Here is an 8,068-nt window from a genome sequence, read left to right on the forward strand (position 1 = left end):
TTTTGGAGTTATCGGGAGTAATATCGAGCCTCCAGAGCATCAAAGGATGTGAATAGACCAAATTGCGGCGCCACAGTGGCACCACACTCGACAACGTAAGACAAAATGCATCTCAAGGTGGGAGCACTGTGACACTCCAAACATTGACGGAGAAGACGCATACATGCAAGATTTCTACCCCTCCCCCTCCTTCTTCTTCCTCTGTTTTTCTAGCATTGTTAGGTTAGGTTTTAAAATTCTTTTGGGTTGTAACTAAAGATTGGATGCTCCCCTCTCCTTCTTGTTCATGATATGTGGAGGTAAGTAGTTTTCTCTTGTCTTGGGAGCAAGACCTATGTTAGTTTCATGAGATTTTCTTGTTGAATGAACAAAACATTTTAATTTTATGTTTTCTTGAGTCTTGATCCTCTTCTTTTATGAAGGAATGTATTTGCTAATTGATTTATTTCTTATAAATTTCTTTAATTGTTCATCTAGCTTAAAATCACCAAAGTACCGATGGTTAATCATGTATGCTAGGAATATAGGTTATCCATAAACCTAAAATGAATGGATTAATTAGTTTGAATGATAATTTGATTAATTAGTTAGACTACCTAATTGATTAACCATGCAATGGAACCCTTAATCTTAATGTGGAGGAATGAAATATCATGCAACGGAAGACTTTAGAATCAATAAGCACGTAAACTACATTTAATTTAAGTTATTAGCATGTTGTTCATATAATATTCAGAAGAGGGTTTGAAACACATATTACCTTTGAGGTTTTCCTTCACAAATTCAGCCGAAATCCACCAAGATAGAGCTTGACACTTCAAGAGGACTACCACCAAGATCTTCTCTACTATGCTCAAGCTAGAATGTGTGGTGGAAACACTTAAATCAAGTTGAATTGATGAAGGACAAGTGAGGGATGTGTAGGGTTTTCATGTTTTTACCTTAGTAAGTAAAACTAAGAATCTTTAATGATCTTCATGCATGGAGCTTCTATATATAGGTAAAATTCATGCAAATATACAGGGTTGCTTGGAAGGCAACTCCTCCTTGAAGATCATCACAAAGTCAATTGGATTTTGGTGATATTCTATCAAATGTAGTTAGTGGGGTTTTCCCAAAAATCGGAAAACTGATTAACTTAATAGGATTTCGAAAATCATTTTATTTAATTATTTAAATTAGTTTTATGAAATTAATTCAAAAAACATAATTTAAATAAAAACTAATTTTAATTAATTTTTAATTAAAATAATATTAATTTAATATCTAAATATTAAATTAATAAAATATCAAATTCACCAATAAATCAATTTTATATTTAAATCATAATTTAAATATTAATGATTTTCAAATTTCGTTTAATTTCGATTAAAATAAACGTTTTTAATTGTATCATATACAATCAATCTAGAACCCTAAATATGACTTTGAACATTTCAAATTCATAACCCTAATTTCATACATCAATACTCAATTTTTTATTCCAATTTAATGAGCTAGTAAAGGAACCTAATGGACCTACAGATCATGAGCTACAATTATTTGTACTTAATTCGTTTAAAACTATTTAATCAAATTAATTACTATTCGTTAACTATCAAGACACACCACTATAGCTCGATAGTTGCACTCTTCTCACTGTAGATATATTTCTATCCATATAAGCCATAGTCAGTAAGTCGATCCTTCACAGGTTGTTCGTAATTATAGCTGGGTCAAAATTACCGTTTTACCGTTGTAAATACATCTTATTCCTTAAGTTCCCACTGACCCTCCAATGAACAATTTGATTCATAATACTACTTATGAATCATATCCTTTTCTACCATGAGAAGGCGAGGCCCCAATTGTTCAAGACCTAGAATCAGCACTTAAGAGAACAACCTATCTGCTAACCTTAAAATGGGTAGGAGTGAATCCATCTTACGCTATGTCCCCAGCTATCCATCCGGTCTTATCCCCAAAATTGAAGGCTTTTTTAGTAGTGCTATTTGACTACTCTCACCCATGCATATCAAATGATAATCCCAAATAAACAGGCGTTCATAGCTAGCTCAGGATTAAGATCAAGTTATCCTAGGTTACTTAAGTATGAAATACTCAGTTTTAACAGTAAACGGTCATTATAAAGAAAAGTAACTATTTTGTGGTCCAGTCTATATGCAAATTATTGCATAGGATGCTCCCACTCACATGTCTCTACATGAATGATCTGTGGATCACGTCATCTATATTACCTATACAAAATGTGTCGCATCCAATAGGGTTACAAGATGAGATACCCAATTGAATCCATATACTTATAGACCATTTAGGCTATATACTATTAACTTGATCCTGCTTATGTCACCACATAAAGTTAAAGTATTCATACTATAGTCATGGATATGTTTATTTGATTTTCATAATAGAATGCAAAATCAAAAACTTTATTGAATAAGATACTCGATAATATTTTATTGATAAATAGAATGTTTAATATAAAATTTACAAACTGCGAGTTCTAGGACATTCCCAACATAATGTACATGTTCTTAGTCTTAGATGGACACTTTCGAACCCAATATGACTTAAGCATGAAGTTTAGTTAGGGCTTAGGCTTTAATTTATAGTTAGGGCACTTCCTTGGTTTAATCAATTGATTTGGCTACCTGTAGCGTTGATGAGTTTGGTTAGGCTGAATAAGTCGTTGTGTATCCATGAATCGAATGCATATTTAATCAATAGAAATAGATGATCGAAATTGCATAGGAAACCCTCTTGCTCTCGAAACTAGATTTTCCTATCTTTGTTACATTTACATGCTTGCTTTTATTTTGATGCATTATCACTCTATCCACATGCAACCCCTCGCCCCCACCACCCCCACCCTTAGTTTACCTCGATAACTAGGAAATTAACTTAATGAAATTTATACTAGCGCTTCCCTGCAGATTGATCTAAACTTGCCACTGTTGCTATTTGTGTAGTAGTTGTACAGTTCGGTATTTATAAATTCATTTGATTAGAGGTTTGCATGCGACTGTAAATCTCTACTATCAGTAATTTTCAACCGCAATCAGATTGAGAATCCTCCACGCCTCAAATAGATGAAACGATTTGATTAAAGATTTTGAGGTGGACCCCACAACTCATTGCGACTACCAAATGCACGTAAATTAAAAACAAAAGCAATCAATTAGGACATTCTTTTTAAATTACCATGGATGGATTACCTTTCACTTAGGGTAAACATGACCTTAATTTAATCATTTTATGGTTACTTTACGATATAATGAGAATTTTGGGAAAGAGAGTGTGTCAAGAGACTGAAGCGTTATTGGGCTTTAACTTAGTCAAAGCTAAGGTTTGACCAATGTAATTTAATTTTTTTAAAAAATAAGGTAGAATTTTTATAGGAAAATTTTCACAGATACAAAAAATGTCAAACTATTTACAGAAAAATTAAAAAAAAAAAACACCGATGGACATTGGTAAACTTCTATCAACATCCATCGGTGATAGACTTCTATCAGTTTCTATCAGTGATAGATTTCTATTAGTGTTGAACAAGACTTCTATCAGTTTTTATCAGTGACGGATTCTTATTAATTTCTATTATTGATAGACACTGTTAGACTTCTAAATGCCTCTATCGGCCTCTGTAAAAAAAGATCAAAATTTTGCTATTTTGTGTAAATTGTTTCCCTTATTTTTCTATTTTTGAAAATCTCTCATTTTCTTATGTGTAGTTGCAACTCCTCCCCTTCCCACATATTCTTCTTCTTCTTTGCGTAAGCTATCAACGCCACACACCATTAGCCTCCAGCCGCTGGCCCTTGACCATCGGTCCCTACCATTAGTCGCCGTCGTTGGCAATGCCACCACTATCAAATCGACGTTTGCCGACAATCGTCGCTGCCTATGGTGAGTCCAACGATGATCTCTCTCTAAGTTGTTCAAGCTTCTGGTATCCAAACACCGTCGCCACTTTTTGTGTCGCAACTCACCACTGCCACCTTAGCTCACCGCCAATCGTGGATGTCACTGATTTGATGATTCGTGGTGAGTAAAACATAGTATGTTTTTAGTTTGTGTTAAATGAGTTTTTGTGTGATTTTAAGGTTGGATTCATAACTAATCAGTGGTTAAAGCTACTATCTTATGGGTTTGAGGTTAGTTTTGGGTGTCGTTTGTGGGTGTTTTAGTGTAAATTTTATTGGTTTGTCGAAGAAGATGTTCCTCCAACAAATTTGGTGTCTGTGTGCATGGATTCATTGATGCAAAGAAAGAAGTTGGTGTTCTTCCTCCTTCGACAAAAAGAAGGTGTTTGGGAGGCTATTAATTTGTTGAAATAAAAGGGAAAGAGAAGGTGAATACTTCGTCTCTCACATTGATTGAACTTGTTAGGTTTGGAGTTGAAGTTATTACCGAGAAAGAAAAATCCTTACCTTGTTATTCATCTAGCCACATGCATGGGTTTATTTCCTTACCAAGGAACCCTAAAGATACCGTTGATTCGTCTATTGATGTTTAAATTTAAATTAGGGTTCCTAAGAGTAGGTGTGTTGTTGATAATAATCATGTTTCTAGTTCTTGCAATGCTTAATCTAGTTTATCTGAATCTAGTGTGCTTGTTGAAGAAAATGTTGTTGTTCCTTGTACTTTTGAGATAGAAAAAGAATGTTTGCATGTATATGAAGAGAATGCTTTACAAGATCTTATTGATAGAGCGATTTTTGAAACGATAGCTTCTATATCCACACTTCCTGTAATTAATGCTTCTGAGAATCTCATTGAGAATGTTGAACTTGATGTTTCTCATGAAATCGTACAACCTATTGAGGAGGGTGTTAATGCTCCTCTTGAGGTGGTTGCATTGATTAACCAAGGAAATGTGAATGATGATGTGGTTGATGACCCAATGACTTTTGAAAATGTTGAGTGTTTGAAATATGTTGTCCGGTCTAATGTTGTCCACGAATCTAGTGATTTAAATGCTAAGAAAAATGTGACTATTAACAGTATTGATGGTGCATCATTTGAGATATCTGAGTCTGTATAACGACCCATGTTTAGGAGGGGTACGTGAATGAATCGAGACTACATCCAAATGATAGAGATCTTAAGGACATGAAAGTATGGTTGAGAAAGGCTTAAAAGAATTGAAGTCACTTAGATGCATCCTAGGAAAATTTTCAAGAGGTCACCCAACATGGGATTGCTTCCAAGCTAAGCATTCTTAACTTTGGAGTTCCTATGATTGAGCCACCGATAAGGAAGGTGTAGCTTCTTCGTACAGGTATGGAATTCAATTCTTTTAAGCCTTTCTCAACCATTCCTTCATGTCCTTAGGATCCCTGGGTCGTTAAGTTCATCTGATGATGGCAAGCCTGTTCCAAATGGTTGTTATTAGTGATGGAACACGAGACATACGCAGCGGAAAAATGACCTAATTACACTCTAATTGCTTTTAATTAAAAGAAAATTAGCATGCAATTTGAAGGAAAAAACAATAAATTAAAATTACCTTGGAAGCCCCCGAAAACCGTGTTTCCTCGCTGAATCTTGATCCAAACTCTTCTGGACCACCACTAGAGTTGACCTATTATCCTATAGACTCAGAACCCGGTTGTGGGACCCGATGGATGAAGAAAACCAAGAGAGAGAAAGATATGGAAAAGAAATGGAATTTCTTTTGGTTTGGATTTTTTTTTTTTTTTTTTTTTTTTTTTTTTTTTTTTTAGCCCAACTTAGGAAAAAAATTTTGAAAAAATGGCCAAAAAACTTAAATCCAAATTCAAAAGCCCATTTTATAAAAAAAAAAACTATGCAACATTTTCATGAAACAAATCCATAAAAACCCAACACCTAAAATCCACTATCTAAGTGGACTTAATGTCTCAACTATAAACCAACATCTAGCCCAATATTTTGTTAATGAAATTATCCAAAAAAAGTTTGGATTTTCCCACTAACTTTAGTCAAAGGGCAAAATAGTCATTTGGTCAAAGTCAAACTTTGACCAAAAAGTCAACATTTTGACTTTTTATGATTTTTTCCGAGTTGACTAATTTTGACCTCCCGAGCATGAATCCGCATTCATTTTCTCGAAATTCAAATCATATTTGAATATAAGGTCGGTCAAAGTTTGACTTTTCAAAGTCAAAAGTCAACTCTTTGACTTTTTACATCTTTGACTATTTCCATTATTTTCGAGCTTCCGAATATGAACGTATTCATATTCTTGATATTTAAATCACATTTAAATATTAAGGATGTATCTCTAAACTGAAAAATCGATCACTATATCACATATACTTCGAATTATTCTATCACACTGTTCTAACTTTATTCCATATGAGCTAGTAGGGGAATCTAATGGACCTACAGATCATGGGCTCCAACGATCCGAGATTAGCTGGCTAAAAATATTTTAGATGGAGCTAATCAACATTCGTTAACTAACGAGTCATTCCACTATAGCTCCGTAGTTGCAGATATATTTCTGTTCATATGATATAACCATGATTAGTAAGCTAATCTTGCATAGGTTTTTCGTAATCTCGGCTGGGTCATAAAAACCGTTTTAGCCCCAAGACTACATCTTGTTCCTTAAGTTCCACTGATCCTCGAATGAACGATTGGTTTAAGGTCCAACCTATAAACCGAAGCCCTCTCGGGCCAAGAAGAGGGTGGGGCTGTGAAACCCGGATTTCCATTTTCCTACTTAAGTAAGTGATTAAGGAGTTAATGAGGAGGAAGTTAAATCCTATGCTATGTAAATAATCTAATAATTTTACAATTTCCATAATAACTGTAATAATTGTCACTATTTGTGGATCAACAATTAGTAAGAGTGAAGAGGACCCAGGACTTAACAACAAACGAATTGAATGTCGATCTTAATGTGCTTAGTCGACGCATGAAACACCGGATTGACTGCTAGAGCACCGACACTGAGGTTGTCACACCACAGGAATGGAGCCGACTTATGTTTGCCCAGATGATTTTTGCAGAGGCATGAGTGAGCGCTTTATATTCAGACTCTATACTGGACCGGGCGACAACACATTATTTCTTGAAGGACTAGGAGACAAGATTACCTCCAAGGAAGATGCAATAAGTAGCAACTGATTTTCGATCATCTATGGTGGGTGCCCAATCGACATCGGAGAAAGCCGAAATAGAGAGGTCGGACCCATGTTGAATATAGAGGCCAAAGTGTCGAGTGCTACGGACATATCTTAGAACTCTCTTCACCGCTTGCTATTGAACGTCCGTAGGTTGCTTTAAGTACTGGCTTAGATGATTAACCACATATGTAATGTTAGGTCTCTTGGTGGTTAAGTACTGTAGGGCACCAATCGTGCTCCGATAGATATAGGGATTGTCAAGAAGAAGTGCCATCGGGGATCGAGAGTTGCTTATTTAGAACACTTCGAGAGGGTGCCGATTTTAAATCTCTAATGTCAAGGCAGTGAAGTAGGTCTTTGACATACTTTTCCTGATTCAGTAAAACTCCAATGGGAACATTGTGCAGTTGGACTCCAAGGAAGTAATAGAGTTGGCCAAGATCTTTTAGAGCAAACTTGGAGTCCAAGGCTATTACAAGCTTGTTGATTGCCTACTAATCAGTGCCGGTGATAATTACATCATCAACATATACTAGCAAGAGTATCAAGGAAAAAGTGCTTCGATATATCAAGAGAGATGTATTAGACTTAGCATTCTAAAAGCCCCAGCTACATAGTGCTGTTTTCAGTGTGTTGTTCCAGGCCCTTGGCACTTTTTTGAGGCCATATATGGCTTTGTGTAAGCGACAAACATGATTTGGTAGTTGAGGATCAACAAATCCCTGCGGTTAGCGCATATAACTTCTTCATCGAGGACTCCATTAAGGAAGGCGTTATTGAAATCTAACTATCTCAACTGCCACCCTTTGGATACCGCAAGGCTAATGACAATCCGGATGGTAGATGCCTTGACCACTAGACTAAACGGTTCAAAGAAATCGATGTCCGGGTTTTGATGGAAGCCTTTTGCTACGATGCGTGCCTTGTAGCGTAGAATGGAGCCATTAGAACAC

The sequence above is a fragment of the Benincasa hispida genome, chromosome 5 (assembly GCF_027475165.1).
Source record: "Benincasa hispida cultivar pf3 chromosome 5, pf3_genome.v1.1, whole genome shotgun sequence".
NCBI classification, from domain to species: domain Eukaryota; kingdom Viridiplantae; phylum Streptophyta; class Magnoliopsida; order Cucurbitales; family Cucurbitaceae; genus Benincasa; species Benincasa hispida.